We start from the raw sequence: 24,643 nt of genomic DNA on the forward strand, positions 1-24,643 counted from the left end.
TATTTATTTAAAAAAATCCAAAACACTAATTTGAGAAGAGATATGCATCCTTGTGTTCATTGTAGCATTATTTACAGTAGCTAAGGTATGAAAGCAACCTAAATGTCCATCAATAGACAACTGGATAAAAAAGAGTGGTACATATATATAATGGAATATTACTCAGCCATAAAAAATAAATGAATTCTTACCATTTCCAACAATGTAGGTATTATGCTAAGTGAAAGAAGTCAGAGATAGAAAGACAAATACCATATGATTTCACTTATATGTGGAATCTAAAGAAAAAAATAAATAAAACTGAAACAGACTCATAGATGCAGGGAATATGCTGATGGTAACCAGATGGGAGGAGATTGGGAGCTGGGTGAAAAAGGTGAAGGCATTAATAAGTAGAAATTGGTAGTTATTTAATAGTCATGGGGTTGTAAAGTAAAGCATAGGGAATATAGCCATTAATATTTTAATGACTATATATAGTGCAAGGTAGGTACTAGACTAATGGGAGGGGATCACTACATAAATTATATAAATGTCTAACCATTCTGCCGTACACCTGAAACTAATATAAATAAAATAATATTGAATGTCAACTGTAATTGAAAAATCAAAAAGGGAGAAAATGGTAGAGGGAAATAAGAGGTCCAAACTTCCAGGTATAAAACAAATAAGTTATGGGGATGTGGTGGTATACAACATAAGGAATACTGTCAATAATATTGTGATAGCATGTATGGTGTCAGATGGTTGTTGGACTTGTCATGGTGATCACTTCTTTAGGTATATAAATGTTGAATAGCTATGCTGTACACTTGAACCTAATACGATATTATATATTTGCTATATTTTAATAAAAATCTTAAAAAAATAAAATAAAAATTGTCACAATTTCAAAAAAGTAATGTTTTATTAATAATAATATTAGATCTATTTGAATGGTATGCATCATACTGATACTAGCTCATTTCATAAAATAATTTGGGCATCTGTTGAGGTGATTTTATAATTTTTATTTCAATCTTTTAATGTAGTGAACTACAGCACAACAACAGCAGCAGCAATAAGAACAACCTAATTAAAAGTATACAGAGGATCTGACTATTTTCCCTGTTCTCTTAAATTTTTGTCTGCATTTTATTTTACCTGATATTACTATTGTTACACCTACTTTATTTTTGTTAACATTTTCTTCAAGTGTCTTTCTCAATTTATTTTCAAGTTTCATGTGGCATTTTGCTTAAAATATATCTCTTTTAAACAAGATATGGTTAGACTTTATTTGTCCAACCTGAGATTATCTGTTTTTAATAAGATTTAAGTTATTCAGTTAAATATGATTATTGATGTTTGTGATTATCCCTACCATCTTGTTTTATCTTTTTAATTATCATGATTTCTTGTTTTTTTTTCTTTCTATCAACTCAGAAGATGGCATTTATTTATTTATTTTTATTATTTTTAAAAATTATTGGGGTGATAATAAAATCAAATAAGTTTCAAGTGTACAATTCAACATTATGTCGTATATATGTTGCATTGTGTATTCACTGCCCAGAGTTAGATTTCTTTCTGTCACCAAATATTTGACCCCTTTTACGCCTTTCTACCTCCCCTACTTCTCTTCCCTCTGGTAACCACTAATCCACGTCCATGTCCACAAGTCTCTGTTTGTCATGTTTGTTTGTTGCTTTCAGTTTTATATCCCACATATGAGCAACAGAAGTGTCCTATAATAGATGATTGGATAAAGAAGATGTGGTACATATATATAATGGATTATTACCGAGCCATAAGAAAAGATGAAATACTGTCATTTGTGCAATATAGATGGATCTTGAGATAATGCTAAGCGAAATAGTCAGATAGAAAAAGTTAAAAACCATATTTTTGTTCTCTAGTAGTTTTGTGAAGTTTTATATCACGTATTCTAGTTAACCTTAATTTCTTAAAAATTATTGAAATATTTATTTCCATACATTTCTAGAATTTTTAATTATATATATCCTCATCCTGAAAAAGACAACCATAGCAATGGTTTATCTTTCTTTTCTCTTTTCTCCTAAACCCCATAAGTTTCCATGTAGAGATCATCTGAGATTTAATTCCAGATTATTTTTTCAATCAATAATTGTTTAGACTTCATTATAATTTTACTGGCATCTTTTGTCACCATTGTTTCTTTTATTGCACATCATCCGCTTCAGTTCATTTTTCATTTTGCTGCAGAATACCTCCAGTAATTTATTCAAAGATGAATTGCTGTTGATGAAATACATGAGTCTTTGCATGTTCAATGAAAAATGTCTTCATTTTGCAAAACCCTCATTTCCTCATCTTAAATGTTAGTTTTTCTGAGTATAATATCTTTAATTCCAAATTATTTTTCTCATTAATTTGAAGATAAGCCATTACTATTTTCTAACATAGAATATTGCTGATAAGCAATTTGATGCTAGCTAGATTATCATTCTTGTGTAGGGAGTCTATTTATTGCTTTGGAAACTTTCACAGATTTTGTTTTCTCTATCCTTGGAGTTTTGAAATTTCACCATGATGTTTATTAGTTATGGATATCTTTTTATTAAGTTAGCTTCTCCAGTGATTGCTGCATGCTTTTTACTTGAAGATTTTTGTCTTTCCTCAACTCTGAGAAATTTTGTACTGTTATTGTTTGCTAGATCAATTTTCTGTTATTCTTTAACTCTTATATACTCTGTTTCCTTAAGCATTAGTCCTAATTCTTGAGTTGGGTGACTCTAATTTGTGGTGCTTGCTTCCCCTAGAGGTTTGTTTTGGGATTTTTGGTTAATGCTCACCTTGGGTTTGGAGGACCCCTGTTTGTCTCCAGAAGATGTTTCTTTTTCTCACAGCCTGTACACTTATTAAGAGTATGAGAAGGGACAGGGCATACTGCTGAGTGGACTATGTAAGTAGTTTATGTACTGAATATGGAACCTTCCTGTTTCTTCTGAGTGCAGCCAACAACTTGGATCTCTGACTTGCTTCTCCAGCCCAAGCATCCATAATTATTCTATCCTGGGACGAACACCTATGCTACTCATTACTTGACACAGTTGGGCAGAGAATTAAGAATCAAACAATTCATCTGCTCAAAATAGGGTACTTTAAGAAATAATAATTTTCCCATGGCTTTCATAAACTACCTGTATCTTACCTCCTGGCTTGGAGGTTATCTTGAGTCATACCTGCCTTATTCAGCCATTCTCTACTATGTATGTTTTGGGCTATACTTTTCTCCATTAATCTTATTCTCTCCACCCTAAGGCTGAAAAGGATTCCTCAAAATTAATGTTATGCAAATTATACTTCTTATTTTTAATTTCCTTTTTAGAGATATTAATTTCAAGCATATATTTTCTGCTATATAAGGAGATTGATCTGGCGGTAAAACTAGATATGTGAACTCAGTCCAGCTTTAGTCACTTTCTACAGGGATAGGCTAGCTCTAGACATATCTTTCACTCTCTCAACGACATTCCACTTCCAATACAGAAACAACTTTCTAGGAAGTGCTCAATGCAAATTTTTAAACTGAGAAAAGTTGAAGAAACCATAAGATGATGGTTTGTGAGCAGTGTCTTGGGCTCAAAGGGAGTGATTCTAATACACTACAAAAAACAAAAAAAAGGTCTGCAATTGCTTTTAAAACTTTCTGAATTCAGATACATACAGAATGTACCAAATTCTTAGACAACTTTGTAGGCTGGTTGTCCTCATAGAACATTGATTTAAGAGGCCTGTATTTAGATCTTCTATTTTAAAAGGAAAAAAAAAGGTGGTTTTAAAAAATTCAAACTTGTAAACATGCAAATCTTAAAAATTCAACTCCTTTCACAGATATGAGATGTTCAATTTATGATCATACATGAATTCAGTGAGTTAAGTAGGTTAAGTCAAGAACTTTTAATGGGGTTAGGTCACATTGGAAGTGGTGCTGCTCAGGCAGTTTGGTGGAGATGGAGAAAAGGAGTTTTGCAGTGTCAGAGTGTCTTCATTAAAGACAAAAGGAAAGGTGATTTGCATCTGAAATTTTCAGATTCACTATAAAATTAACATACACGCCTGATTTGTTCTTATCTAATAAAACCCAGATTGGGTGATTGGTATCCTAAAGGCAAAACAACTTAATAAAATTAATCTATAGTGCTCCTAGTATTTAGGTACTGCAAGGCTTCAATGATGCATTTTTCATTACGTGAGTAGGTAAATATAATTGTTTATACTAGAAAGTTTGAGTTCTTATTCTAATTTATTTAAATTAGAAATAAATAATTTATTTAATGACTAATCAATGTTGGGGAGACAGAGCAGGGGGCATCATTTTATTGTGGGTTACCATAACTGAATGAAGAGGGGTAGTTTGAGTCCCAATTGGGCTTGAAACATCAGGAATCTTCTAAGACTCATTCATTTTTCCCAGACAGCTTTGCTCCAATTTAGAGGGCTAAACAAACCACTCCCTACCCGTATCTAACTTTTTCAATGTATATTGGACTCTCTGCAATTATGTAAGGGCCAGGCTGTGCTAGGAAAAAGGGAGCTAGGCTACAGCCTGTCATGGTTTGCAGAGTAATCCTAACAAGGGAAAGAACAGAACAAGGGCAGGGCCAGCCTAGACAGTGTTATTGTTAATATGTGTTTATGTGCAGGGTAGAGGGTGGATTAAGGAGAAAACACCAGCTCAGATGATGTAGAAAGAACCCTAGGACAGAGGCCTCTTATTCCAAAATATATGCCTCATCTGCGTGTTACTTTTACCCGATATTCCAACATTAGCTAGTCATTCAGTCCATTAACAAGTCTCCTTTTGAACGTGCAAATACTCTTGAGAGGTAAGAATTATTCATATCTCACAGGTCCTTTCAAATTCTGGATTTAGACAGATCTATAGCCAAATTTTCACTTATCTTAGGTATTTTCTTAACTTATCTTAGTCACAATTTGCCTATCTGTCATATGGGGATAAAAATCTCTACCTCAAAGGTTGATATATTAAATGAGAAGAGCAAATGTTAAAGTATCTACTACAATGCCTGACATACAAGAGATGTGTCCTCACTTCATTTGTATCAGCCGGATTAGGAGGGAGGTTCCAAAGTGAAGTGCCTGATGGCCTGAAGTGGAGCTGAGGTAGTGATGTTAGTGCTGGGGAGCAGCTGCAAACACAGATGAAGCTTTGCTCACCCGCCACTCATCTCCTGCTGTGTGACCCAGTTCCTAACAAACAACGGACCAGTACCAGCCCATGGCCCGTGGGTTGGAGACCCCTGAACAGGTTAGAAAAAATATATATGGGAAGGTTTTCGTGGTATATTGAATGAGCAAAGCAGAACAGTATGAGTGCAGAACAGTATGATCCTGTCTGTGTGAAGACAAAACATATACAGATAATTTTGTGTATGCATCAAATATTTCTTGAAAAATACATAAGAAACTGTTAACAGAGACCACTTCTGGAGATTAAGACTGTGGTTGGAAGGATATATAAATATTCTACTTTTCACTTCATAATCTTCTGCACTGTTTGTATATTTTAACCATGTGCATTTAGTTATAGTTACTATTATTCTTATTTAAAAATACTATTTTATATGTAACTAAATAATAATACATACCAAGAACAATTATAACATATATGATATATGTATAATTATATAGATATATAAAAAGCCAGATTAAAAATACAAGCTTCTCTAATAGCACAAGGAACAAGGGGTGGTCACCTGAGCCAGACTATAGATATGTGTCTGTGGTGGCAGATGGGTCAGGGGAGTGGCTTATTGGAAGGAGGTGGCACCTGTATTGCTTTTGATTGACAACTAAGAATTAGGTAGAGGTCATTCCAAGTAGAGAACACATTAACATATTACAAGTTATTGGTTTGGGCTGGAATGTGGGAGAGGTGTTAGGATAGAGAGTGGGGGCAATTGAAATTGGACATGGAGATAAAGACTAGATATTATGAATGGCTTTGACTGTCATGTTAACTACATTAGACGATAGTCTCAGAGACTTGTTTTCTTGGAAATGACGAACTAAAAGATTCACACTGTGGTGTAAATGAATCAAAACAGGTATTTGCATTTTAATAAAGAACAAAATGTTCCAAAGGTCCAATTTCAAGCGTTAATAATTAAGAAGGAGGTATCTCCCTCATGTTCCTCAATTCACACATTTATGAGAAGATGACGCACTTGGTTGTCTGGGTATCAGACTGTTCTCCTCAGTGGGTAACTTGACACTCTACTGGAGGTGGAGAAGGATTCTATTTTCCAGAAGCCCCTTTGTCCAGGACTGGTAATAAGAAACTTGGTGAGGCTTCCGGTCAAGATGGCGGAGGAGGTAAATGCTGTTCTTGCCTCCTCTCACAATCACATCAAAATTACAACTAAACTACAAAATAACCATCATTAGGAGTCCCCTGAAATCTAGCTAAACAGAATTTCTACAACTGGTGACACACGCAAGAGGCCACTTCTAAAATAGCATGAGGGGCAGAGACTCGGAAAAGGCAGGTTGAACACCCGCATGTGGTGATTGAGAATTGGGAGGGATATCTCAGCTGAGGAGATCTCCTTGGAGGAGTGAGTGGTTCTGGCCTCACAGAGGGATCCCCAGACCAGGGTTCCAGAGCTGGAAAGAAAAATACCAACAACTACTGGCTGTGAAACCCAGCAGAGATTGTAGCTGAGTGAGATGGAGGGCTGAGGGAGTGGCAAATTTTTCTCTGAAGAAGCACATACTAGAACTTACTTGCAGACAAACTCACTGGCTCTGAGATCCAGCACTGGGGCTCAAAGGCACCAAAGACATACAGGGAGGGACTGAGTTGTCTGGCTTCAGGGCAAGGGCTGGAGGGGCAGCTTTCTCACAAACAGAAGTATGTTGAGAAGGCATTGTTCTTTTGTTAATCTCTCCTTGCTCTGGGCATGCAGACTCAGGCAGCCATCATATCTGAGTCTCCATCAACCTGGCTAACACTGGTCATCCACTCCGGTGATTCTTTGAAACCCCACTCCACCCAACATTTAGGCCCACCTAAGCAGCTTCCAGTGGATTTTCCATACAAACGGCCTGCCTTGGTTCATGCTGCGGACTTTCCTAAAATTTATCGAAGGTTCACAAAACATAAACCAGCTGCATCTGGCCTTCATGCATCCCACACCTCTTGCTGAGCAACCTCAAGCCCAGCACTAGCAGCAGCTGGCCCTTGGTTCATGGTTTGGCCTCTTGAGGCACATCTAAGCCCAGCATTGGTGGTGGCCATCTGTGGATTGATTGGTGGCTTATGCCAGGTGGCCCTAGGCAGGCAACAGTCTGTGGCTGAACTTGAACTGTAGAGGTGACCCTCCGAGGAGGCCCTGAACTGCATGCACTGTGGTCAGCTTCAATATGAGCTGGAGTACTACCTGAGGCCACATCTGAGGATGACACACTTAAAGGCAGATTGAGCAGGCACTGGGGCTCTGTAAAAGTGAGTCCTGCCCCTTAGGGTCACTCTCTGAATAACAGCTCCTCCACTATAGTCACCTTCCAGTCTTTACAACCAGTAAGCCTGCAAGTAAATTCCTCCCATTAATGTGGAAACAGCAACCAAGTCTCAACTATAACAGCAGGGCACGTGGAACCCATGCAAGGGGCACACCTGAAGCACCCGGCTCAGGTGACCAGGGAAGACTGTGGCGCTGAGATCCACAGCACACATACTACAGAAGGCCACTCTTGTAAGACCTGGACACATAGTAGCACTACCTAATACATGGAGTCAGCCAAAATGGGCAGATGAAGAAATATGTCTCAGATGAAAGAACAGAACAAAGCTCCAGAAAAATAACTAAACAAAATGGAGTCAAGCAATCTACCAGATGCAGGGTTCAAAACACTGGTGATAAGGATGCTCAATGAACTTAGGAGAGAGAAGAGAAACACAATGAGAACTTTAACAGAGAGATAGAAAACACAAAAATGGCAATAGAAATGAAGAATACAATAACTGAAATGAAGAATACCTTAGGGGGAATCAACAGTAGATTACATCACTTGTCCCCAACTCTAGTATTGATCCATGGCCTGTTAAGAACCAGGTCTCCCAGCAGGAGGAGAGAAGCAGGTGAGCAAGCAAATGTTCATCTCTTTTTGCAGCTGCTCCCAAACACTAGCATCCCGCCTCAACTCCACCTCAGATCATCAGGCATTAGATTCTCATAGGAACGTGAACCCTACTGTGAACTGCATATGCAAGGGATCCAGATTGTGTGCTCCTTATGAGAATATAATGACTGATCTGCAGTGGAGCTAAGGTGGTGATGCTAGTGCTGGGGAGTGGCTGCAAATACAGATTAACATTAGCAGAGAGGTTTGACTGCACAGAGACCATAATAAATCAATTGCTGACAGACTCATATCAAAACCCTATCAGTGAGTGGCAAGTGACAATTAAGCCGCATCTGGTGGCAGGCTTTAAGTATCCAAAACTGATTTTAGTGCACATGCAGCCCACCCATTATTTTATTTACCACTTCCATTCGTGCCTCATTCCCACACTGTGCACTTGTCTCAGTCACAGTTTTGGTAAGCTCACAAGCTAACCATAGCCAAAATAAATAAAAAACAAATGTCACTGGGGAGCTTCTTTGAAAAGGGGGAAAAAAATCCAATGATGAGAGAACAGAAGACTAAGACTTCCAACAAAAAGAAAGCTGCATTTAAAAGAAAATTTATCAAGAGTTTTATTTAAATTTAGGTTCATTGCAACAGGTGAGTCACATTCTCCAAACCCGCTTTATATAACATGTGGTGACCCGCTATCCAATGAAGCTGTGAAATCTTCAAAACTGCTTCACCATATGGAGACTAAAAACTCTGCATTAAGAGTTCTTTTTTCAAAAGAAAAATAAGTGTGAACATAAAGAATAGAAGCAATTATTAAAGGCCACCACTTCATCAAATGTGTCTGCACTGAGAGCATCACTCTTAGTGGCTAACTGCATTGCTAAAGGTAAGCCCTTTACTATTCGTGAAGAGTTGATCCTGCCTGCTGCTAAGGACACTTGTCGTAAACTTTTAGGAGAGGCTGCAGTTCAAAGGTGGCACATGTTTCTCTTTTGGACATTTTAGACGAATTGATGAACAAGTAGAGGATATTGAAGCACAATTGTTAGAGAGGATTAATAAATCACTATGGTACACAATCCAGGTTGATGAGTCTACTGATGTTAACAATAAGGCAACAATGCTTGTTTCTGTGCGATATATTTTTCAGGAGAATGTGCACGAGGATATTTAATATGCACTTTTGTTGCCAACTAATATCACAGCTGCAGAACTACTCAAGTCTTTGAATTATTACATATCAGAAAAACTGAATTAGTCATTTTATGTTAGTATATGCATAGACAGTAAAGCTTCCATGACTGGACAGCTTTCAGGTTTCACGACTCAGGTCAAAGAGTTAGCTTATGAATGTGGGTCTATGCACTGTGTCATCCATAGAGAAATGCTAGTTAGCCAAAAAATGTCTCCCGAACTTAACAACGTTTTGCAGGATGTGGTTAAAATTATTAACCACATTAAAGTACATGCCCTTAACTCATGTCTGCTCATGCAGAGCACACACATCTTCTCTTATACACAGAAGTGAGATGGCTTTCTAAAGGTAGATCACTGGCCAGAGTTTTTAAGTTATGAGAGCCACTCTAGAGATTTCTTTTAGAAAAACAGTCACCACTGGCATCACATTTCAGTGACAGAAAATGGGTCTCAAAACATGCTTACTTGTGTGACATGTTCAACCTGCTTAACTAACTCAATCTGTCACTTCAGGCAAGAACAACTGTATTCAAGTTGGCAGATAAAGAGGCTGCATTCAAAGCTTAACTCAAAGTATGGGGGTGATGAGTGAACATTGGGATTTTTGACATGTTTCAAACATTAGCAGAGATTTTGAAAGAGACTGAACCAAGGTCTTCTTTTATTCCCAGCTAGTGCATGTTCACCTATCTCAACTTTCAGAAGAGTTTGAGCATAACTTCCCAACTAGAGAAGACCTCCCTCAAATGGAAAGGAATGGATCTGTGACGCATTTATGAAAAAGCTAGGCAAATCAACTTTGTCCGTGCTAGAAGTGGATCAACTACTTGAGACTGCAAATGACGGTGGCCTTAAAAATATGTTTGAGACATTTTCAAATCTCCATACATTTTGGATTAAAGCCAAAATGGAAATCCTGAGATTGACACAACACTGAAAAGCCTACTTCCATTTCCAACATCTTATCTTTGTGAAGCAGAGTTTTCTGCAGTGACAGCAACCAAAATGAGATTATGGTGTAGACTGGACATAAGCAACACACTTCTGGTGTCACTGTCTTCCATCACCCCCAGATGGGACCATCTAGTTGCAGGAAAACAATCTCAGGGCTCCCACTGATTCTGCATTATGGTGGGTTGTGTAATTATTTCATTGCATATCTTACAATGTAATAATAATAGAAATAAAGTGTGCAGTAAATGTAATGCACTTGAATCATCCCAAAACCACCCCCACCTCGGTCTGTGGAAAAATTGTCTTCCACAAAACTGGTCCCTGTGTGCTGGCTGGAAAATTACTGCTTGGCTATCGCCCATGGAAACTAGGCTATCGCCCATGGGAACATAGGCTATCACCTATGGGGACATAACATTTTAACAATAAGCTTTCTGCTTCTGTACTCCCGCTTGCACAACCGACCTGTGGGTTGACAGGTAGTGAATAGGAGAAAAATAGACCTTTGTGTTTAAGACAGAATGAGGAATGGGATTTAGGGTAAAAACCCTGTACCTCTACATTTCGGGGCTGCTTAATTTGGGGTATGCGTACCCCTGGCAGACCCAGCTGACTGAATAAAGAGCATGTTTCCTTTAACTGACTGATTTCTGGTGGTTCGTGTGTCTTTCAGGGGCTGGCGGCTACAACATTTGGAGGCCCCAGCAAGATCTCAGGGAGTGGCCTTGGGATCTAAGACTGGACCGGCCTCTGAAGCGGTTGCTGTCCCTGTTACGGATTCAAAGGGGTGGCCAACCTGAGATGTTCCAGGGCCCTTGAATGCTCTGATGGGTCAGTACAATCGTCAAGGATGCACACTTTAGGACACGCTCTTTGTTCCTGGTCCCGATGGAAATCTGGAATCTCCGAGGCCTCGGTGTCTGGATAAAAGGTACCTTCCTGTTTCTGTTGACCGGTAGGTGGGGGTCCGTGGAGAGACTGGACGCAGTTATATCTCCCAGACCATGGCCAGGTTGCAGGACGCTGCCTCCTGTGCCCTGTTGTCAGGTTCTGTTTATTGTCTCTGGTCTTGTCTAGGTTGTAGGTGGTGGACTTCTCTGGTTCCACATACGCCTCAGTGATTGTTCTTGTCTGAGTGTCTGATTGTTCTTGTCTGAGTGTCTGTTTTGTGTTTTCTATGCAAGCGATGAGGGGAAGCCTGAGTTCACAGAAGACACCCCTGGGTTGTCTCCTGCTACATTTCAAAAAAGGGTTTGTAGAAGGAGCTGACTATGGTATAAAGTTTTCTCCAGACAGACTAAAAACATTGTGTGAAGTTGAGTGGCTATCTTTTGATGTAAACTAGTCTCTAGAGGGTTCTTTTGACAGGGGTTTAGTGAGGAATGTTTGGAAGATTGTCACGGGAGACCTGGGACATCCCGATCAGTTTCCCTACATCAATTAATGGTTAAACCTTGTTCAGACACGCCGTCCTTGGCTCCGCTGGTGTGCCCTTTCTCTAGGGGCGCGAGTCTTAGTCGTGGGCCCCCCCAGAACATGCAGCAACTGAATCTTCAAGACAGCCCAGTCCCTCAGTCCTCCAATCTCCACCGGAGGACAGTGACCTTCCCCCACCCTAAAATCCAGGACAACAGAGGCCAAATAGCACAGCCTCACCTCCTCAGATGCGGGCAGGTAACCCCTAAGGGCCTCCTGTTCCCGATCCGGGTGGGGCACCAGCCAATACCACCACCCCCACCATCTTCTCCTTGAGAGAAGCACCACCCCAGGGGCATCACACAGACAGGCCCTTTATGGTTTACGTGCCTTCTCAACTAGGGACCTGTACAATTGGAAGGCACAGAATCCGCCTTTCTCTGAAAAATGCCAGGCATTAACAGGACTCTTAGAAAGTGTCTTTCAGACTCACTGCCTCACCTGGGACGATTGCCAACAGCTTTTAATCACACCCTTCACGGAGGAAGAACGTGGACACATTCGGACTGAAACACAAAAGATAGCTGTGGGAGGGAGGAGAGTTGAGGAAGCAGAGGAACAGATTGAGGAGGAATTTCCCTCCACCCGCCCAGACTGGGGACACAATTCTCAGGCAGAGAGAACGTCATTAGATTGGTACCACCAGATTCTAATTGGGGGAATTAGGATGGCTGCTCATCAGCCAACTAACCCTTCTAAGGTAACTGAAGTTATACAGGGACCTCAGGAATCCCCTGGAACATTTCTCGACTGAGGCGTACCGGGTATACATCACCATTGATCTTGAGGCCCCTAAGAACCAGCAGGCAATTAATATAGCCTTCACTACTCGGATAGCCCCTGATATCCAGTGTAAATTACAAAAATTAGAAGGTTTTGCAGGGATGAACCTGTCTCAACTTGTTGAGATAGCCCAGAAGGTGTTTAACAATAGGGAGGCACCAGATGACCCCAAACATATGGCTAAAATCCAAAGCTACTGTCATCACCCAGCCAATCTGTTGCCAGACCCAGACCCTGAGACCCCTGTTCATGCCTGCACAGGTTTCAGTGATGCTGTGTATTCCTGGTGGCCAGACCTCAAAGATTCCCCTCTGCCTGAGGCCGATGAAGTTCTGTTCATGGATGGGAGCAGCTTCATGCAGGAAGGAAGGTATGCTGGGGCAGTGGTCGTAACTCTAACTGGCACCATCTGGTCACAAGCTCTTCCCTATAGGACTTCTGCTCAAAAGGCATAACTCATTGCCCTCACTGAGGCACTAAGATGGGGAAAGGATAAGGCAGTCACAATATACACTGACAGCCAATACGCCTTTGCCATTGCACATGTACAGGGAGCCATCTACAAGGAAAGAGGGCTTCTGACTTCAGCTGGGAAGGATATCAAGAACAAGGAGGAGATCTTAGCCTTACTTGAAGCCATATAGATGCCTAAGGCTCTGGCTATTGTCCATTGTAAAGGGCATCAAAAAGGGAATAGTCCTGAGGCTGAGGGAAAGCGATGAGCCAACGCAGAGACAAGAACAGCGGCCACAAGGCCAGTGGTGCCCCTACCACATCTACTGACTGTTGGCCCTTACCCAGAACTGCCTCCGTCTCCGACCTATATGGCAGAAGAGAACATATATTTTCAAGATAAGGGAACCACTAGGAACCAACAGGGGTGGTGAACAACCCCAGATGGAAATATTGGGCTCTCACGGCCCTTGGAAGGACTCTCCTCCACCAACTACACCAGACCACACATCTAAGGTGAACTAAGATGCTCCAAGATTTAGACCTCTACTTTCACTTGTTAGAAGGGAGAAGAACTGCAGAGGAGATTGCCTCACGATGCTTGGCTTGTGTCCAAGTTAATTCAAAGAAGGGGAATATAGAAGAACCTCGGCATCGGAAAAGAGGAACTTATCCGGGGGACCTCTGGGAAGTAGATTTCACTGAGGTGATCCCGACTGTGGGGGGCTACAAATATTTACTTGTTTTTCTAGACACCTTTTCAGAATGGGTAGAGGCCTTCCCTACCAGGAAAGAGACTGCCTTAGTAATTACTAAGAAACTACTAGAAGAAATTCTCCCTCGATTTGGTCTCCCTGGAACTTTAGGGTCGGATGACGGGCCAGCGTTCGTAGCAAAGGTATCATAACAATTGACTAGCTACCTAAATTTGCAATGGAAACTCCACTGTGCCTACCGGCCCCAGAGTTCGGGCCAAGTAGAGAGAATGAATTGGACCCTAACAGAGACATTAGTCAAGTTAGGATTAGAAACTGGTGGGACCTGGGTAGAACTTCTCCCCTTTGCTCTTCTCTGAGCCAAGTGTACTCCATATATTAATGGATTCACCCCATTTGAAATTTTCTTTGGGAAATCCTCCACCTTTAGTACCTAGAATAGAAGATGAGAAAAAGGCAGAACTACGTAACCTTGTCTTACTTAAGTCTTCACAGGCCCTTGAAAATGTACGGAAGGAGATTTGGTCTGGGGTTTGTGCTGCCCACTCAGCCCCAGGGGACAGACTTCCCCATGTTTCAGCCTGGGGACTCTGTGTGAATCTGGAAGTTCGCTTCTAAGGGACTAGAACCCAAATGGAAAGGACCTTTCACTGTCCACCTAACGACGCCCACTGCAGTTAAGTAGATGGCATCCCATCATGGATTCATCAGTCCCACGTGAAGGCAGCACGAGAGTGGACAGCTCAGGAAGACGGGCCCTTAGGACTAAGACTTAAGCATACATAAGTATAACCTTTTGTTTCTTCATTTTTATCTCTTTAGCCCAGGCATTCGACCAGCCACAACCCAAATCAGAAGGAGCATTAACAACTTTGCTAACAACAATACACAAGGTCTTAAATAAGACCACCCCAGACATAGGACAAGATTGCTAGTTGTGCCTAAACCCAAAATCCCCCTTACTATGTCGGGGTAGGAACTCCCTTAAACTTAACTGAGCTCAGTAGGCTAGAACTTCAAGTCGATTCACTAGCAGAAGTAGTCCTCCCAAAAAGAAGAGGTTTAGATTTATTATTCTTAGAACAAGACAGATTATGTATGGCTCTAGGTAAAACTTGTTGCTTTTATGCCAATAACTCTGGAGTAATTAGAGAGAGCTTGCAACTAGTAGAGAGAAATTTCGGTGCCAGGGTAAAACAAAGACTAGAATCAGATAACTGGTTTCATAAGATGTTCAATGGGTCACCATGGCTAACAACCCTTCTATCTGCTATAGCTGGACCTTTAATCCTCCTCCTCTTCTTGTTAATTTTTGGCCCATGTTTCCTAGATTTCTTGTTTATGTATATAAGGAAGAGAATTAATTCTATTAAACTTTTAGTATTACAAAATAGAGGCTATGAGCAAATTCCACATGAAGAATCAAGGATTTGATTTTCTGCTAAGGCTAATGGGGAATGTGCTGGCTGGAAAATTACTGCTTGGCTATCGCCCATGGGAACATAGGCTATAATCCATGGGAACATAACATTCTAACAATAAGCTTTCTGCTTCTGTACTCCCGCTTGCACAACCTACCTGTGGGTTGACAGGTAGTGAATAGGAGAAAAATAGACCTTTGTGTTTAAGACAGAATGAGGAATGGGATTTAGGGTAAAAACCCTGTACCTCTACATTTCGGGGCTGCTTAATTTGGGGTCTGTGTACCCCTGGCAGACCCAGCTGGCTGAATAAAGAGCATGCTTTCTATAACTCACTGATTTCTGGTGGTCTGTGTGTCTTTTGGGGGCTGGCAGCCATAACACCTGGTGCCAAAATGGTTGGGAACCACTGGATGAGATGAAGCAGAGGAATAATCAGCGATTTAGAAAATAAGGTAGGAGAAAACACCCAATCAGAACAACAGCCAGTCAAACAGCAAGAAGAACAAAGAATTTAAAAACATAAGGATATTTTAATGGGCCTCTGGGACAACATCCAGCATACTAACATTCATATTATAGGAGTACCTGAGGGAGAAGAGAGAGAGCAAGAAATTGAAAACCTATGAAGAAATAATGACTGAAAACTTTCCTAACCTGGTGAAGAAAATAAACATACAAGCCGAGGAAGCACAGAGATGAACCCAGCGAGGCCCACACTAAGACAAATCATCATTAAAATGCCAAAGGTTAAAGACAAAGAGAATCTTAAGAGCAGCAAGAAAGAAGCAGTTAGTTATCTACAAGGGAGCTTCCCTAAGACTGTCAGCTGATTTGTCAACAAAAACTTTGCAGGCCAGAAGGGATTGGCACAAAATATTCAAAGCGATGAAAAGAAAGGACTTAAAACCAAGATTATTCTACCCTGTAAAGCTATCATGTAGAATCAAAGAGCAGATAAAGGGCTTCTCAGACAATTAAAAGGTAAAAGAGTTAATTACCACTAAGCCAGTATTACAGGATATGTTGTAGGGACTTCTTTAAGAAGAAGGAAAAAAAAAAGATAAAAAATATAAACAATAAAATGTCAATAACTACATATCTATCAATAATTACTTTAAAAGTAAATTAATTAAATGCTCCAGTCAAAAGAAAGGATGACTGAATGGATAGGAAAACTAGACCCTTACACATGCTGCCTACAAGAGACTCACTTCAGATCAAAAGACACAAACAGACTGAAAGTAAAGGGATGACAAAGATGTTTCATGACAATGGAAATAAACAAGCAAAAATCTGGGGAGCAATACTTATAGCAGATAAAAGTGACTTTAAAACAAAGGCTATAATAGGAGACAAGGAAGGACCAAGTTATCCCACTTCTGGGTATTTATCCGAAGAATCCCCAAACACTACTTTGAAGGGACATGTGAATCCCTATGGTTATTGCAGAATTATTTACAATAGCCAAGATAGGGAGGCTATCTGGGTGTTCATCAAAGGATAAATGGATAAAGAAGAGGTGGTACATATATACAATGGAATATTACTCAGCCATAAAAAAAAAAAAGTAATGAAATCTTGCCATCTGAAACAACATGGATTGAGGATATTGTGCTGAGTGGAATATGTCAGACAGAGAAAGACAAGTGCCGTATGATTTCACTTACATTAGAATCTAAAGAACAAAATAAACAAACAAAACAGAAAAAACCTCATAGATACAAAGAATATTCTGATGGTTACTAGATTAGAGGGGATTTGAAGCGGTGAGGGAAAAATGGAAAGGTATTAAGAGGTACAAATTGGTAATTACAAAATAGTCATAGGGTTGTAAAGTATAGCATAAGGAATATAGTCAATAATATTGTAATAACTGAATATGGTGCCAGATTTGTACTAAATTTATCAGAGTGATTGCTCTGTAATATAAATATCTAATCACTATGTTGTACACCTAAAACTAGTATGCTAACTGTAATTAAAAATAAATTATTTAAAAAGACACTAGAAGAGAGAGTATAGCTTCTGTGGTAATCAGTCGGTTGCATTCAGAACCCTGTGGACATTTGTCGCTAAGAGGAACTGGAAGTAAAACAGGTACATTTTAGGTCAGCTGGTTTCCCTCCATTACCACTACAAGATATAGGTAAGAGTTCACAAGTTTTGGAGTCAGATCTGAATTTTCATACTGGCTTTGCAACTTGCTAGCCCTGTGACTATGGGTAAGTTACCTAATCTTTCTGAGGTGCAAGTCCCTTGAAGGGTTGTGTAAAATACTACATACAAAGCACTTAGCAATGACATATAAGGAGTAGTTGTTAAGTATTAGCTTTTATAATTATGATTATTCCCTCTTCTACATAAGCACTTTAAGGATTACTATGATCTTTGTCATATTAAAATTATTACCCATTCTTACCCATGCATCTTGCCCCAAATTATATCTTTTTCTTCATAAGTCCACCAAATATTATTGTTACTGTTTTTTTTTAAATTACCATTTCTTCTTTGCTATGAGAGTACTACTGTTTATTGTTCCTGTTGTCATTTTTATTATGGCTGTCACTGACATTATTTTCTCTTCTCCATGAGTCCTAGGATTACAATCCTCACCCTGTTATCAGCCTCATGACTACTCCAGGCCCCGCCACTAGAGGGAGCAGCAGAGCTGACACTCCACTCCTTGTGCATCTTTTCAGATCTGCCCTACTTGCTTTTAGCAGGAGTAAAGGAGGGGCCAAGAAGGCAGAAATGAAAGGATTTCTTCTCTCTGCTTTTCACCCTTACCCTCCCTTCCCTACTTGCCAGGGTCACAGGGTCTCCTGTAGATTTGGAGTCTGTTTTCTCTAATCTTTTCCTCCTTGGTGTAGTGATTGAAATAAATAAGCTCAACCAGTAGGTGGAAACAAGTCAGCTCAAATTTTCCCAGAAAGCAAAAGAGGACCTAGGACTTAGGAGTAAATAGAAGGTGAAAGAACTTCTTGGACACGAATAGATTCTATGAACACATCCCCAGAAATTCACAGACCCAGGAGGTATGAACACAAGTTAATGAAAGCAATTTCTTTTTATTAAGTTCTTACACTGTGCCATTACATCCTAAATGCACTCATATGAATTGGATACTTTTATTATTTTCCTCCTGCAGATGAGGAAACTGAGGCTGGGAGAAATTAAGAGTTGTCTAAGGTAAAAGAGCTGGTAAGGGGCAGTGCTGGCATGGGATCCCAGGCTTTTCTGACTCCTAGGCCAGGGACTTTGATCTCTACCTTAGATTGCAGTTTACAGGACAAAAAAATCTTGAAGCTGAGCAAGCCTGGGGCAGAGACAGCTCAAGGTTATTTTTATCACACTTCAGTGATTACCACAGGTTGTGATTTTTATAATTTTCTCTAGTATTTTCCTTTTAAATTGTTGTGACTTTGTAGCATTCAACTTTTGTTTGCAATTCATATCTTTTAAACCTCACTAGTTATTTTCTCTATAGTTTCCAAGAGAAAAGTCTCTAGGAAAATAATACTTAAAGCTATTATTTGTTGACCATTTACACACTGCATGCTAGGCACTTGACATACATCATAGCTAATCCTTGTAACAACCTTTAGAATTGGGCACTATTGTTATTCGCTTCTATCTGACATAAAGAGAGACTGAGGCTCTGAGAGTTTTAATGGGCATGCAAAAGAATGTAGCTGGTAATGGCAAAATGGGGGATTCAAATCCTGGGCTCGCTCGTTCCAAAGCTCATGTTTTTCACCACATCATAAGATAAACTGTTCGTGTATTGTGCTGCCTCAGAAGAGTTTATGGCTTGCTTTTGGCCAAACAAGGAGGAATAAAAGTATTATGGTGCATTAGCCTTGGGAGTATGAGTAGGGGTAGTCTAACAGAGAGCACAGAAAAATGCGGAAAACCCATGGAAGAAAGAAAGTGAGTGGTGAGCTCTTGGTAGACTAATAAGACTCCCCAGGAGTTTGTATTAACAAACCTGTAAGTCTAGACGTGTCTCCTTCAGAAGGGTGACTCCAGATGCACACAGTGGCATCTGGAACTAAGATGTGCTACAAGAAGTGATTTCCCCCCTCTCTACAGAAGACTTAAAATGAAATGTTGGAAGAAGTGTATGAGGTTTGAAGGAGTAAAGGAGTGGGGATAAGTTCAATTCTGAAGGAGAGGAAGGTAAATAAGTCTCATCTTTTATTTGTCTTTAGGAGGTTCTCCAGGAGGAAATGAGTCACTAAAAAGTCTTCTGATGGGTCCTTGCTGAAAAGCATTCAGGAATCACAGATTCAGAGAGATCTGGCAGGTTTTCTCTTTTTAGATTCTTTAATGTATGCCCAGGGCATAAAGAGAAGGAATTGCTTAAAGTTGATTCTTTTAATGTTGCAAAAACATCTGTAGTGTAATAATGGTGAACTATTAGCAAGCCTCAAAGTGGCCCTTTTTCATGTTGCTCCAAGGACTGTCAGGTCTGGCACCAGCGAGAATTGCTGCTGAGGGAAGATTCTTGCCTAGAACTTTTTTGAGACCTGCCACCATCCAGTCTGCTCTTTGTTCCCCTTTGAGCCTGGCCTCATTTTGCTGTTCTCCCTCTGATATGCCCCTAGTTGGCATGCCATCCAAGCTGTTGCCCTTCACACACCCCACCCTTTAGCTTGACTGCCAGGGAGCAGATTTATATCAAGACTGCTCAACTAAGAAATGCTCAGTTCTGTAAAATTCAAATCCTTGCTCTCTTTCCATTTTCGTTCTTTTGCGTGTTGATCCTTAACCTTCATGTCGGAGAATCTTCACGGAAGAGTCTACCTTTGATTGATTTGTATTCGAGTCTTCGGTTTAATATTCTGTGTCTCAAATTCTTTTAGTTCCTTGGACTAGCTAGCCTCTGCTGTCATTGACCCACTTTCATGAAAGACAGGGTTTGCTTAACAATAAAGCATATTCTTTTCTTATGCGTGACTCTAATCAAAAGAGAGGTTACTATAAGAGGAGTTCTCTATGGAGGTCCAAACCAAACCATAACCTGGCCATTTCTACAGTACTTTCTAAATTATTGTATAAGTGGTAGTGTTATATAAAATAACCCACTAAGGAAAAGTGAGTTTTTATTGCTATAGGACTATTTCTAACCTAATCTTCTTTCCACACATATCAACTTTCTAGTCCCTCAAATAGTGGTAAGCAGCAGCAGAAAAGCAAAAGTAACCCTAAAATCACCAACATTGAAATATAGTCTCTTAAGGCTTACAACATTTCTAACACACTTAGTTAACATTTTACTAAAAAGGAGTGTTTTTATCCATGGGCCTATAATAGGCAGATGAAAACCTACACTTTAGCAGTTACATGAGTCTGCGGATAAATTTTGAGTCTTTCTGAAAACTATTAGCAAAGTGATTAAAAACAATTAGTCCTAGATAAGTGTTCTCAACCTTAGCTATGTGCTGGAATAACACGAGGAGCTTTAGAAATACCCATTCCTAGGTCCCAACCCCAGAGATTCTGATTTATTCAATGTGGGGAGCAGTCTGATTATGGGGATTTTGAAAAGCTCTTCGGGTGATTCTAGTGTGTAGCCAACATCTAGACCAATTAATCTAGAGCCTTGCTATACAAAACATAGCCTGTGTACCCACAGCATGGACATCATCTGAGAGTTCATGAGAGATGCCTAAACTTAAGTCCTGCCCCAGATCTACTTAATTGGAATCTGCATTTTAACAAGATCCACTGGTAATTCATATGCACATTGAAGTTTGAAAAGCACTGCTCTAGAAGTGTGAGCTCTTGTAAACCATCACCTAGAAAGAACACTTTCGCATTATCAAACAATCTCTGTGTTGACATTCTGAGTTTTCTAAAATATGGCATATAAACACTACGATTTCAATTGTAGAAAGTGTGTCTACATTAGTCTAACAAAAATAAATTTCCCACTTCAGAAAAATGAGGAAAAGATTAGGATTTAGCATTATTTTTCTTTTCTTTTCTTTTTTTTTTTAATCACTGTTTCTTTCTGGTCTGTCTTATTAGCTTGGATACCTCTATTGGTAGTCTTTAAAGACTTGTGGATAAGCAGAGAGGTGCCAAAAGACCAAATAAAACAATGATTTTTCCCCAAGAAAGCAAAGAGAATCCACAAATGTTAGCCTGTTGAGCTTGATGTCAATCCCCAGCAAATTTCTAGAATGGATTATTAAGAAGATGTTTTCTGAGATCTTGAAAAAGGTCTTAATAGTCACTAGGAACAAGGGTGGGTTCATTAACAGCAAGTCATGTCAGACTAAACTCATTTTCTTTTGGATGAGATTACAAAAGAAAGCTGAAAAATCATTTACCTGGACGTCAATAAAGATCTTTTTTTTAAATTCATGTTTAAAGTAGCTTTATTTATAATCGCCTAAATTTGGAAGCAACCAAGATATCCTTCAGTAGGTGAATGAGTAAATTCAGAGGTCAGAAAAAAATAGAATAGATGGTAGAAGCTCTGGTCATCCCTCTAGCAACCAAATCAAAGTGGTGATAGAAACAAGGAGTAAACAGCAAGAAAAATCACCTGGGATCTAGATGAACAAGCCATATCACTAGGAAGAAATCTAAGAAATCATCCTGCAACGGCATTAGGCAGAATGAGGCGAAGACACAAGGCTTCTTTGTACCGAGCAGCGGAGTGGGATGGAGGCTATGGCAGTGGCAGTGGCAGCCAGCACTGCTGACTCCTCTTAAAGGGGCCATGTCCATGAGAGGACTTTCCCAGTGATAGACCTGCTCGCTCCGAGCACCAGCACCGATTTGGCTGTGCAGGGGACACCAGGGACTTACAGGAGGACTCTGAGTTGTCAGATGAGGGCCAGAGGCAAGGATCTCTATGGGACAGAAGCGCCAGTGGTACCCATTGTTCCTCTGTTGAGCCCTCCCGCCTTCCAGTGGGCAGACGCATTGTTGCCTTAGCAGAGACGTCATCAAACTGGATAACAGAGGTCGCTCTGCCCAGAGGATTTCCTGAAACTCCACCTCCCCCAACTTGCGGCCCAAACCAAGCCACATCCAAGTGTGTCTTCTCTTAGTCAGGTGCCTCTGGCTGAGCAGTGCCAAGACTCACATAGGTGGCATCTGGCCTCAGTTTCTGGCATGGCCTTTTGAGACAATTATAAGCACAGCATCTGTGGATTGCTTGCTGAATCTTAACAGGTGACACCAGAGGGGCACAGGCTGGGGCTAAATTTGGCCTGCAGCTAAAACCCTCTCAGGTCTGTGCCACTGGACACCTACCACACAAAGCCGCACTAATAAGACCAAGAGACTTAACAACTTTGCTTAGTACATAGAAATAGATGCAGAAAAGCAGCCAAAATGGGAAGACAAAGAAGCAGAAACCATATGAGAGAACAGAACAAAGATCTAGAAATAATGAAGTCAAGCATTCTAACAGACACAGAGTTTAAAACACTGATCATAAAGATGCTCAATGAACTTATGGGAAATGTAGATGAATTCAGTGAGAACTTCAACAAAAAGGTAAAAGAAAAACATAAAGATGGAAATGGAAATTATAAAAGGGAACTAGTCAGAAATGAAGAACACATTATCTGAGATGAGAAATATATTAAATGGAATAAACAAAGTAAATAAAGAAGAGGATCAAATGACCTATATAGAGGATGAGAAAGCCAAGGACACTCAATTAGAATGTCAAGAAAAAAAAAAAGACGATAATAATAATTTCAAGGGGCCTATGGGACATATTAAAGGTAAAAATATTCATATCATAAGGGTACCTGAAAGAAAACAAGATGTCGAAGAGCTATTTGAAGAAATAATGATGAAAAACTTCCCTAACCTGGTGAAGGAAATAGACATAAAACCCCAGGAAACTCAGAGAGTCCCTCAAAAAATGAACCCAAAGAGGCCCACATCAAGACACATTATAATTAAAATGCCAGAGAAAAGCGATTAGTTACCTACAAAGAAGCATCTAGAAGACTGGCAGCTGATTTGTCGAAAGAAACTATGCAGGACTGAAGGGCTTGGCACAAAATCTTCAATGTGATGAAAATCCAGGATTTACAACCAACAATACTCTATTCAGCAAAGCTATCATTTACAGTCAAAAGACAGGTAAAGAGCTTCCCAGACCAAACAAACAAACAAACAAACAAACAAACAAATAAATAAAGCTAAAGGAATTCATCAACACCAAGCCAGTATTACAGGAAATGTTGTAGAGACTTCTTTAAGAAGAAAAAACATGTATCAAAAACGTGAATAAAGAATGGTAATGACTACATTTTTATCACCAAGTACCTCAAATGGAAAAGAATTAAGTGCTCCAACCAAAAGATAGAGTGGCTGAATGGATAAGAAAACAAGACCCGTACATATGCTGCCTACAAGAGACTCACTTCAAATTAAAAGACACACACAGACTAAAAAGATGGGGATGGTAAAAGATATTGCCTTGATTGACCTAGAGCGTATTGTGCTGAATGAAATGGGTTGGATAAAGATAGAGGAATATCACATGATTTCACCTACATGTTGTATCTAAAGAATAAAATCAACTGCAACAGCAACAAAAGAGCAAATAAACTCATAGATACAGAGGATATTCTGAGGGATACTAAATAGGGAAGAGACTGCGGGGACAAAAAACGCAAAGGGAGTAAGAGGTACAAAAAGATAGTTGCAGAATAGACATGGAGATGTAGAATGTAGCATGGAGAAGATGGTTAATAATGTCATAAATATGTAAGGGAGAAGAAAGGTACTAGATTTAGTGGGGTGATCACTTTGTGAGTTATATGGATCTCTGATCACTGTGCTATGCAACCAAAACTGGTGTATTATTGTATGCCAACTGTAATTGAAAAAAACTCATTGAATTGTACATTGTAAATACAAGGAACCAATGTCTATTTCAATGAAGATGGGAAAAAAGTAAAAAAAGAAAAGGTTTTACTAAAGGAAACAAACAAACAAACAAACAAATAATGAATTTAGTGAGGATCTTGACAAACACTTCTATGATGTCTTTTCAGACAGGGCAGAGAAACAAGATCGGCTGATAGTACAGATAGTTGCATATTTAACTTGTTAAATGATCATATACGAAATGTATGCATTTATTTAATTATTGTAAACCCAGGAAGACATGTGCTTTCCAACAATTTGAGAAGGATAAAGATGAGACATTGACCAAATTTGGGGTTAAGACAAGGCTTGAAGGGATATCAATGTACATTGTACAACAGAAAATAAGAATACTTTTTGTTGTCATCATCTGGCCTTATATTGGCATGATACTTATCTAATTATAGAACACTTTCACATATATCGTTTCATCTGATACTCATCAGAAAAATGAAATTGAAAGATTCAGTAGTTTGCCACGGCGACAAATAGTTGTGCAGCTGAACATCTTTAAACAAATAAATAAACAAAACCTCTTACACTAACGTAGTTGGAACAGATATAAAATTGTGTTTTCAGCTCTAAAATTAACTGCAT

The 24,643-nt window shown here is 39.6% G+C and overlaps 1 long non-coding RNA gene across 1 annotated transcript; it reads left to right on the top strand.

The window, feature by feature from the left end:
* Positions 1-10,487: 10,487 nt before the first annotated feature.
* Positions 10,488-21,719, top strand: LOC111733422. The gene is made up of 3 exons (XR_002777985.1): positions 10,488-10,498; positions 20,109-20,112; positions 21,590-21,719. It is a non-coding gene; the product is annotated as an uncharacterized LOC111733422 (long non-coding RNA).
* Positions 21,720-24,643: the final 2,924 nt, after the last annotated feature.

This window comes from Pteropus vampyrus, unplaced genomic scaffold, assembly GCF_000151845.1.
Source record: "Pteropus vampyrus isolate Shadow unplaced genomic scaffold, Pvam_2.0 Scaffold566, whole genome shotgun sequence".
Taxonomy (NCBI): Eukaryota; Metazoa; Chordata; class Mammalia; order Chiroptera; family Pteropodidae; genus Pteropus; species Pteropus vampyrus.